Source organism: Marmota monax, unplaced genomic scaffold (genome assembly GCF_021218885.2).
Source record: "Marmota monax isolate L192 unplaced genomic scaffold, Marmota_monax_Labrador192_F-V1.1 WCK01_AAM20220418_F8-fsc00091, whole genome shotgun sequence".
Classification (NCBI taxonomy): domain Eukaryota; kingdom Metazoa; phylum Chordata; class Mammalia; order Rodentia; family Sciuridae; genus Marmota; species Marmota monax.
In genome coordinates, this window is record NW_026692434.1 from 6365987 (window position 1) to 6375945 (window position 9959).

Sequence of the window (9959 nt, forward strand, 5' to 3'; positions counted from 1 at the left end):
GGGTATTCCAAGGGGAGGTAGAGGGCACCACGTGTCCTAACTCAAGCTGGTCTTGAACTAATAGGGAAGCGGCCTGTAATTTGTCCTTAGTTAGGGGCCACTGTTCTACCCACACAGGGTCATCTGATAACCAAGTAATGGACAGTGGAGGTGGCCGCACTTCAGTGGCCCCTAGGATAAATTTCCCAGTCCTCTCCGGTCTCTTCCCCGCTGGGTAACCTGTTCTGCTGGATCCACGGGTGATATTCTGCCCTCATGTCTCTTTCCTAGTCCCCTTCCAGGGATCCATCCCATGTCTAGCATTGCATCATTAACAAAGTCATTATTTCCTTTTAAAGTCTGGGTAGTGAGAATAGCCCCCATTTGATGAAGCAAGTCCCTCCCCCAAAGATTCGTGGGGAGTCCAGTCACCACATAAGGCTGGAAATGGCCACTATGTCCTTCGCCATCTCTCCATTTTAAAAAGGAGGCACTTCTTTTTGGTCGGGTCTGTCCTATCCCCTGTAATATGGCCGAGGGACTCTGGAGGGGCCAGGCAGGTGGCCATTGTTTTTCAGAAATGACAGAGACATCCGCCCCCGTATCTAGTATTCCCTTGAAAGCCTTGTCCTGTATCTCAATGGTCAGGTTGGGACGCGAATCCAAATGAGCTACCCAAAAGGCCTGGGGAGTTCCAGTGAAGCCAAAGCTGACGTCGCCCCGGGACCCACGGAGGGTGTGCCCAGGAATGGAAGCTAAAGGTAGCAGCAGCAATTGAGCTATACGCTCCCCGGGGGGAAAAATAACAATTCCTTGGGTAGCTTCTACTACTATCTTTATTTCTCCCTGATAATCAGCATCAAAAACCCCCGTAAGAATCTTCAAGCCCCACTGAGTTGCGCTACCTCGTCCCAACACTAGTCCCACTGTCCTCTCTGGCAGGGGTCCAAAAACCCCAGTAGGCAGCGTCTGAGGTCCCATTTGGGGAGTTAATACCGCTCGGGAGGTGGAACTGAGGTCCAGTCCTGCGCTTCCTGGTGTTCCCCTGGGGAGTTCCCAGATAGAAAGGGGTTGGTCAGTGGGAGGCGGCGGAGACGCCCACTCCCTGGGGCACTGTTCTGTCCCTGCATTGCCCCGTACACTTTGGCTTCCGGGGCCCGGGGCGGGCCCCTGCTCCCGTTTCCCGACGGTATTGGGTTACCCTGGATGTCAAATTTTGACCTGCACTCACAGCTCCAATGATTTCCTTTATGACATCTAGGACAAATTCTAGGCATCCCTCTGCCAGCACCCTCGCTCCTTTCCGGGCAGTTTCTCCTTATATGTCCCTCTTTCCCACACTTAAAACACCCCTTAGAGCAGGTTCCCCTGTTATCAGCTTTTTGCATTCCAGTCTTAAGGGCAGCAGCCAAAACCTGACCAGTAATATGAGGCCCATCTATATCTTTGCATGCTCGAATCATGTCATCTATACTTTTGGCCCGGGAGGACTTAATAGCATTTTGGCAGTAAGTGTTAGCGTTTTCATATGCCAGTTGTCTAATAAGTGGCATAGCCTGTTCCAGATTAGGGAATATTTTTCCAGCCGCCTGCATTAGGTGGGCTATAAAGTCCGAATAAGGTTCAGAGGGCCCTTGAGAGATCTTGGAAATTTTTGCTTCAGTCTTAGAAACGGGCAGGGCTTTCCAGGCATGGACTGCAGCTGAGGCTATTTGAGCATAAACACCTGGGTCGTAATTAATTTGTTGGCCTATGGTGGCATACTGCCCAGTTCCTGTCAACATTTCAGCATTTCGCCGTTGATGGCCCGCATTCAGGTTAATCTGAGCCAGCTCGCGGCACCTTTCATGATATTCACTTTTCCACAATAAGAAATCCCCTCCAGATAACACAGCCCTGCAAAGTTGCTGCCAATCATTAGGTATCAGTTGACTGGCTGAGAAAGACTCGAAGAGGGTCAATGTGAAAGGGGCATGAGGTCCATAATTAATGACCGCCTCCTTAAGCTGTTTTATGTCCTTGAAGGCTAGGGGGACATGGGCTCTGGCCGGCTGTCCATCAGCATCGGCGTTTTCAATCATTGGAAAAACTTGAGCCACTCTAGAACCCCAGTGGACCCCCGCCCATCTAGTAGGGGCGTCCTCATTCCAATCAGGATTATAGGGAGGAGGTGCGGCAATTGAGGGGGCCCTAGGCACCCTCACATTTGCCCTTTTAAGGCGATGTTCTAGTTTCTCTATCTCCCTTTCTAATCCCTCCTCTTCCTCAGAGAGAGAACTGAGGTCCTCAGGATCCTTTTTGGGCTTAGAAATCTGGAGGCGTTTCCTACCCCCTGAGCCCGAGTCCTCAAGAGGACCCTCATCCTTTAAGGATTCTGCCATTTGCTCCTCCTGCACCTGATTAAGGGCCTGTTCACATTCAGCAAGCTGATCCTTGATCTTTACTTTATCTGTTAATAAAGCATCCTTTACCAACCTCCATAAGGAAAAGGTGGCAACTGGGACACTGTCCGAGCCCCGGTCCCTCAATAATTTCTGAAGGTCATGTCTCACCAGGTCCCAGTCACTATTATTAAGAAATCCTCCTGTCAGAAACCAAGGACAAGCCTGGGCAATAATTTCAACGAATTCGGTTGCAGTCTTAGTTTTTATTCCTGTTCCTTGTGTATTTAACAGCTCTTTCAGTTCGTTGGCCAGACGAACCTTCGCTGTTGCGTTACCCATGGTACGTACCCTGTCTCTTTAAAATATCTTTAAACCAATCCTCCCCCTTCTTTCTTAGAAGGTGAGCCCCGTCCGCTTACCCCTGCTTTCCGGATCTCGGTGGGAACCTCCAATTGCCGCATCCGGCCAAGGGAGCCGAGTCCCGCGAGGGACGGCGAGGTTAAAAGACACACAGGACACCAAGGTTCTTCATCCAGGAGTCAATAATCTTTATTGCTAACACACCTTTTTTTATACCCCAAGCAGCAGAAGTGGAAAACTACCCAAAAGCAGGAGGGAGGGGGGAGAAATTTAGTTTCAACATCTATTATTGTCAGGTACTGAAACCTCCCTTAACAATAAGTCCATCAGACCAGAAAAGGTCAAGGCATTCCCGTGGGATACATATGTCTCAGACGGATAAGCAGGAACAGAAAAACCGCAAGTTCGCCATGGCCTTGTGAGCTGGCCACACTGGCATGCAGAACAAACTAGTGGAGGTAGGGCTCCAGGGGCCAAGGTGGACCTGTTGCCAACACTCTGGGTCTTTCTCTTTTTCATCCTCTGTTTTGACTCTCTTGACTTTTTTGAAGTTGGAAGAGTTTTTTCGGCCACCCTCTCCTTCCTCATCCGAGTCAGAGAATTCTTCCTCACAGGCAATTCGTTTGTCAGAGGAACAGATCGAGATTCGCTTGTCAGGGTCTTCTTCGTCCTCATCACCACTCTCCTCTGGGATGGCATCCTCGGGAATGGCCTGCATTTGGACCCCAGGTGAATGGGGCAGCATTCTCAGGTTCTCAAAGAGCCGCTGTTTTATCTTCTCCAGGTACTCATTCATGTTCTGGTTAGTCATGTTGAAAGAACTGATGTGAAGCTTGAAATCTGGTCCAAAGTACTCGAAGTAGTCATTGTATGGAAGCTCATTGGAGATCTCTGTGTCCACAGCCACAGCTGTTTCATATGTCCAGCACTGGGCCACATTACGAATGGTGTAACCACCTCCTCCTAGCATCAGCATAGGCAGGTTGAAGCTCTTGACAAATTCCACACACTTGGCATGCCCTTTGATGGTCAGATTGAAGCAACCTAACCGATCCCCAGACAGGAAATCTGAGCCACATTGTAAGACCACCGCACTAGGCTGGAACATCTCCATTACTCTGGATATGACCAGCTTCAAAATGGCCTCATAGGACTCATCATCAATCCCATCTCAGAGTGGGTAGTTAACAGCATAATACTTGCCTTTGCTAGCCCCAATATCCCGTAGGTCCCCAGTTCCTGGGAAGTACTCTCCATATTTATGAAAGGACACAGTCATGACCCGGTCTGTGGTATAGAAGGCCTCTTCCACGCCATCGCCATGGTGAATATCAATGTCAATATACAGCACCCTCTGGTGATACAAGTTCCAGGATGGCCAAGCCTGATGCCTCCAACTTCTTTGCGTGGTGCAGGCCCCCAGCCCAATTCACAGCGATGTCTGTCTGTCTGTCTGCTGCTTATTAAGTTTCACGGCACTTGCGACAGAGCCACCAGTAGACAACTGACAGAACTGAAACAGGCCATCGAATACTGGACAGTCCTCACCAACATTGAATCTCTGCATCTGCTTGCTATACTCAGACATGTTATCTGGACGAATGGAGCGCAAGAATTTGATGTTGTCATCACTGTGGTACTTGGTCATTTCCTCAGCATTGGTTTTGTGAGGGCGATAAATTTCCATTTTTCGGTAGAGACCATAGTTGAGCAGCAAATTGTGAGTCATGCAGATTCGGTGAGGCTTCATTGGGTGGCCTTGTCCATAATAGTAATTTCCAACATCCCCGTCGTAGTAGTAACAGACTTTCCTCCTGGTGCCCTGAGAATGCGCCATCTTGTTGCCTCCTGTCCCCTGTATTGTGTTTTAAATATGAAATCAGTGCCAGCAAGAAACACATTTATTTAAAACTTTAAAACTTTATTATTTTTTATTTTTCTTTCCATTGTCATTATTATTGTCATTGTTCTTCTTCCTCCTCCTCTTCCTCCTCCTTTTTTTTTTAAATAGAGGATTGATCCCAGAGCCTTATGCAAGTGTTCTACAACTGCCCCCCATCCCCAGCTCATTTTTATTTTTTATTTTGGGACAATCTTCCTAAGTTGCCCAGGCTAGCCTTCAACTTGTGATCCTCTTGCCTCAACCTCTTGAGTAGCTGGAATCACAGACATGTGCTCTCACACCCAGCAAAATTTTTCTTAAAATGTATATTAGTACATGACCTCTTAAATTGCTTCCTATGTTTTTAAATTCAGAAAAAAAAGTAAATGTATTTATACATTTTCTTCCCCGGGAGATAAAAGCACTGGGAATTTGATAGGTTCATTTATTAATTTACTAAATATTTGTTTAGCATCTACTATAAACCAGATAAGGTTTTAAGTGGTGAATAAAAGAAATATGCTGTACTGATTATAACATTTTTAGGGTCTAGCTTTGTAGCTCAGTGGTAGAGAGTTGCCAGACATTTGCAAAGTTCTGGGCTTGATCTCCAGCATGGGGGGAAAAAAAATCACAGGGAGCTCACTAATAGACAAATAGTTTTAAATGCTTCAAAGGAAAAGAACAGGTTGAAGGGCTAGCAATTAAATGCAAAATCTACTTAGGGTGGTCACAGGCATGCTGAGGGAAGTCTCTGGAAATGAAATGCTTGGTTGAAAAGAGTAAGCCAGATTGTTTTGTCTGCTTATTTAATTACATGTAGGATGTATATAAATGATATATTAAATAGCCTACATATTTAATTAATTTATTTATTTTTGAAATTGGTTTATGTAACTGTGATGGCTGACAAGCCTGAAAATTGCTAGGGCAGGCCAGTAGGTTGGAATTCTTGGGCAGGAGATGATGCTGTAGTGTTTTGTTTATTTTTGTACCAGGGATTGAACCCAGGAATGCTTAACCACTGAGCAACATTCCCAGGCCTATTGCATATTTTATTTGGAGATGGGGTCTCCCTGTGTTGCTTAGCACCTTGCTGTTGCTGAAGTTGGCTTTAAATTCACAATCCTCCTGCCTCAGCCTCCTGAGCTGCTGAGATTACAGCTTTATGCCACTGTGCCCAGCCCTTTATTTATTTTGAGATAGGGTTTTTCACTAAGTTGCTTAGGACCTCACTAAATTGCTGAGGCTGGCCTCGAAGTTTGATACTCCTGCCTCAGTCTCCCCAGTGCCTGGGATAAACAGGCATGAGCCACCACGCCCAATTTGATACTATAGTTCTGAGGCAGAATTTCACCTTCTAGGAAATCTGTTTTTTCTTAAAACTCTTCAAGTGATTGAATGAAGCCCAGCTAGATTATTGAGGGTGATCTCCATTACATAAATTGATAGTACATGTTAGTTACATCTACAAAGTATCTTCATAGCAGGATTTTGATTAGTGTTTGATTAAATAACTGAGTTCTGTCCAGGCGCGATGACACACTCACGTAATTCCAGTGATGTGGGGAAACTGAGGCAGGAATATGGCAAGTCCGAGCCCAGCATCAGCAACTCAGTGAAATCCTAGCTCAAACTAAAAAGAAGTGAGAATGTAGCTCAGTGGTAAAGTGCCCCTGAGTTCAATCTCCAATACAAAAAAAAAAAAAAGAAAAATGGAAAAATAGGTACCGGGTGTGGCTTATTAAAATTAACATTTAAAAAAAAAAAAAAACATTTTCTTGAAAAGAAATGCCCAGATGGCCAGCAATACGCTCCTCCTGCCTCTGCTTCTAGAGTACCTGAAGATTGTAGGCATGCGCCACCCGCCCAGTTGCGACTTGCCAATATCACCTAGGAGCCAGGAAACATGGTCTTACTTAGTGGAGGCTGAAAACAGAAAAGGAAAGGTCTCCAGGCATTCCTGAAAAGCAACAGTAATCCTCCCACAGAAGTCACTAACCCCGGAGCAGTTGCCATTTTCTGAAAAAAAAAAAAAAAAAAAAAAAAGTCCTGAATAGAACAAAGGACTAAGAAAAGGCGAATTTGCTCCCGGGTACTGGCAAATTGAACCCAGGGGTACCACTTAGCTACATCCCCAACCCTTTTTATTTATTTATTTTGCGACAGGGTCTCATTAAAATGCCCAGGCTGGACAGGAATACGATCCTCCTGCCTCAGCCTCTAGAGTACCTGAAGATTGTAGGCATGCGCCACCAGGCCCAGTTGCTACTTGAGCTAGGGTATCCGTTTTTTCCTGCCTTTAGACTTTGGAGTCCGGATTTCTCAGTCCTTGGGACTCAGATTGGATCACACCACCAGCTTTCCTGGTTCTCCAATTTACAAAGTATAGCTCATTTATGAGCTGCGCCTGCTGCTTCTTCTCGGGGTCCAGAATTTGCCCTTGCAACAGGATTTCGTTCAGTTTCTCCAGTTTTTTTTTTTTTTTTTTTTGTGTGTGTGTATGTGTGTGTGTGTGTGTGTGTGCCTGCCTGGTTGGGAGTTCGTGGTCAGGAAGGTGGACGCCGGAGGGGAAGACCCTGGCAAATTTTTGTACGGGGATTGGGGGAAGGGTAGAGGGACTGGGCAGTTTTGGCCAAGGGTGGACTACATCAGAACATTAAAGACCATTTCCATTCTCTACCGCATTTCCCAAAAGCTCCTCTTATTTTGTGCTCGGGGTTGAATTCCGAGTGTCATGCATGCTAGTCAACTGAACTATATCGGTTCAGTAAACGGGTCCCAGATCATCCTGGCCAATTCTGACCCGGAGTTCAAGAAAGGGAGAGGAACCAAAGAAATCGCCTCGCAGCGGGCAAAAAGCCGGGCTCACCTTCTGAGATCGAAAAGGTGGAGTGGAAATGTCGCAATTGGGCGGATTAGTCTGCAGTCAACCCACTCTGGTCACACCCTAGGTAAAAGTTCCAGAGAGTGGAAATTTTTCTGCGTGCTTACTGAAACAAAACACAGCCTCAGGGGGCTCTTAGATCAAAATTGGCTGTGAACTCTTTTAATCCTTTTCGGTGCTGGGCCGTGGGTGGTGGTGGGGGGGGGGGAACCGGGTGAGCGAAGTAAGGTAAGTTGAAGGATCTGAAAATCCTACAGTCGCCAGGATCTGGGATAAGAGATTCTACCGCTTTTTCCTAGCAAACGGTTTTGCTATCACAGATCTGGGGTGGGGGTGGGGTGTAAATAGATTTTGCTCTATTTTGTGAAAATTATAAAATACAGAAGAGTACAAATATTCGTATTACCTGGAATTAACATTTTGGATACTGTTTCTCACTGCTCCTGGCACTTCGGGAAAACAGTAACAAAATGCCATTTACTCATCCTTTTCCCCAGCCCAAGGAATTACCCGATTCAATTAAAAACAAAATGAATCTGGGCTTGGTGACTCACGCCTGTAATCCCATAGAGAAGAGAGACTGAGGCTGGTGAATTGCAAGTTCAAAAGCCAGCAACTTAGTGAGACCCGGTTTCAAAATTAAAAAATAGAAAAGCTTGGGGATGTGGTTCAGGGGTTAAGCACTCCTAGGTTCAAACCCCAGAACAAAAAAGAAAAAGAAAAAAGAAAGATGAAGTTGGTTTTTTTTTGTTTGTTTGTTTGCTTGTTTGTTTGTTTTTAGGGGGAGGGGGGGATGTACCGGGGATTGAACTCAGGGGCACTGGACCACAGAGCCACATCCTCAGCCAGCCCTATTTTGTATTTTAAATAGAGACAGGGTCTCACTGAGTTGCTTAGCACCCTCTCGAGCTCTGGAATTACAGTCTGGTGCATCCCTAGCCCCATTACTTTGAGATAGGATCTCGCTAAATTGTCCAGGCTGGCCTCGAATTTGCAAACCTCCTGCCTCCGCCTTGGGAGTTGCTGAGATTACAGAATTGCGCTACTTGCCATGGGCTCAAACTAGGACTTTTGTGTTTTGGGGAGTGGTGGTGGATGGGTACTAGGGATTGAACTCAGGAGCGCTTAACCGTTGAGTTCTGCGCTCTCATAACAGCCTTTTTTTTTTTTTTTTTAACGTTGAGACAGGTTTCGCTAAATTGCCTATGGCCATGTTACATTGCTGAAGCTGGCTTTGAACTTGCGATCCTTTTGCCTCCGCCTCCTGAGCCACTGGGATTACCGGCGGTAGCCACTGTGCTTAGCTTCAAGACAATAATTTTTAAACTGTGGGTCATTAAATACATTTTTTAAAAATTAGGGCCAGTTTTAAAAACATTTTTTTGTCATAGGTGTTAGATTTTATTATGTTATTATTTTAAAAAAATAGATTTAAATATATGAAAGCAGTGGTTACATAGCAAGGATACTTTCCCAACCTTTTTTGTTTCAAGAGTTTTGTTGTTTTTCTAGGGAATGAACCCAGAGGGAACTACTATTGAACTACATCCCCAATCCTTATTTCTTTGCCTCATTTTTGAGACAAGGTCTGCTAAATTGCCCAGGCTGACATTGAACTTGCGACCCTCCTGCTATGGCCTCCTTTGTCACTGGGATTATAAGTGTACACTGCTTTTATCCAGCCTTGTTTCCAAGTTTATTTTGTTTTGTTTTTTCTAGTGCTGGGGATTGAACCCAGGGCCACCGTAACTACTGAGCTACAGCCCCACCCTTTTAATTTTTATTTTGAGACACAGTCTGGCTAAGTAGCCCAGGCTGTCCTCAAATTTGCTATCCTCTTGCCTCAGCCACCCTAAATCCGCTGGGATTATAATCTTATAATTATAATTTTATAATTCCAAGGGGTTTTGTTGTTGTTGTTTTTTGTACCAGCGATCGAACTCAGGGGCACTCAACCACTGAGCCACATCCCCATCCCTATTTTGTATTTTATTTAGAGACAGGGTCCCACTGAGTTGTTTAGCGCCTCCTCCTTGCTGAGGCTGGCTTTGAACACGCGATCCTCCTGTCTCAGCCTCTCGAGCTGCTGGGATTACCGGTGTGCACCACCATGCCTGGTCCGTGATTAGCTTTTTGAGGCACAATTAAAAATGTTTCCAAGGATGCTGAGTAGTCAAGGTGGGTGCTAATAGGGCGAGGCGCAAAGAGCGACCTTGGGAGAAGTCCCACACCCCGAAAAGGAACCCACACAGGATCAACGCTATCCACTAGGTCAAGGCACGCTCCCAAGATTAAGAGACCTATTGGATAAAACGGCAAGGTACCGCCCACAACGCTCACCAGCCAATGACTGTGCGGCAAGGGTAGAGCAGGGCGGGCCAGGGGCGGGGCGAGCCTCGCGCTGGCTCCTTAAGTAGCGGCTGCGTGGGTGCTCTAGCTGAGGGCTTCTACGACGGCGCTGTTGGGT

The 9959-nt window shown here is 46.1% G+C and overlaps 1 pseudogene; it reads right to left on the minus strand.

The window, feature by feature from the left end:
• Nucleotides 1–2899: 2899 nt before the first annotated feature.
• On the minus strand, nucleotides 2900–4572 carry LOC124091816 (histone deacetylase 1-like; annotated as a pseudogene).
• Between the last annotated feature and the right edge of the window lie 5387 nt (nucleotides 4573–9959).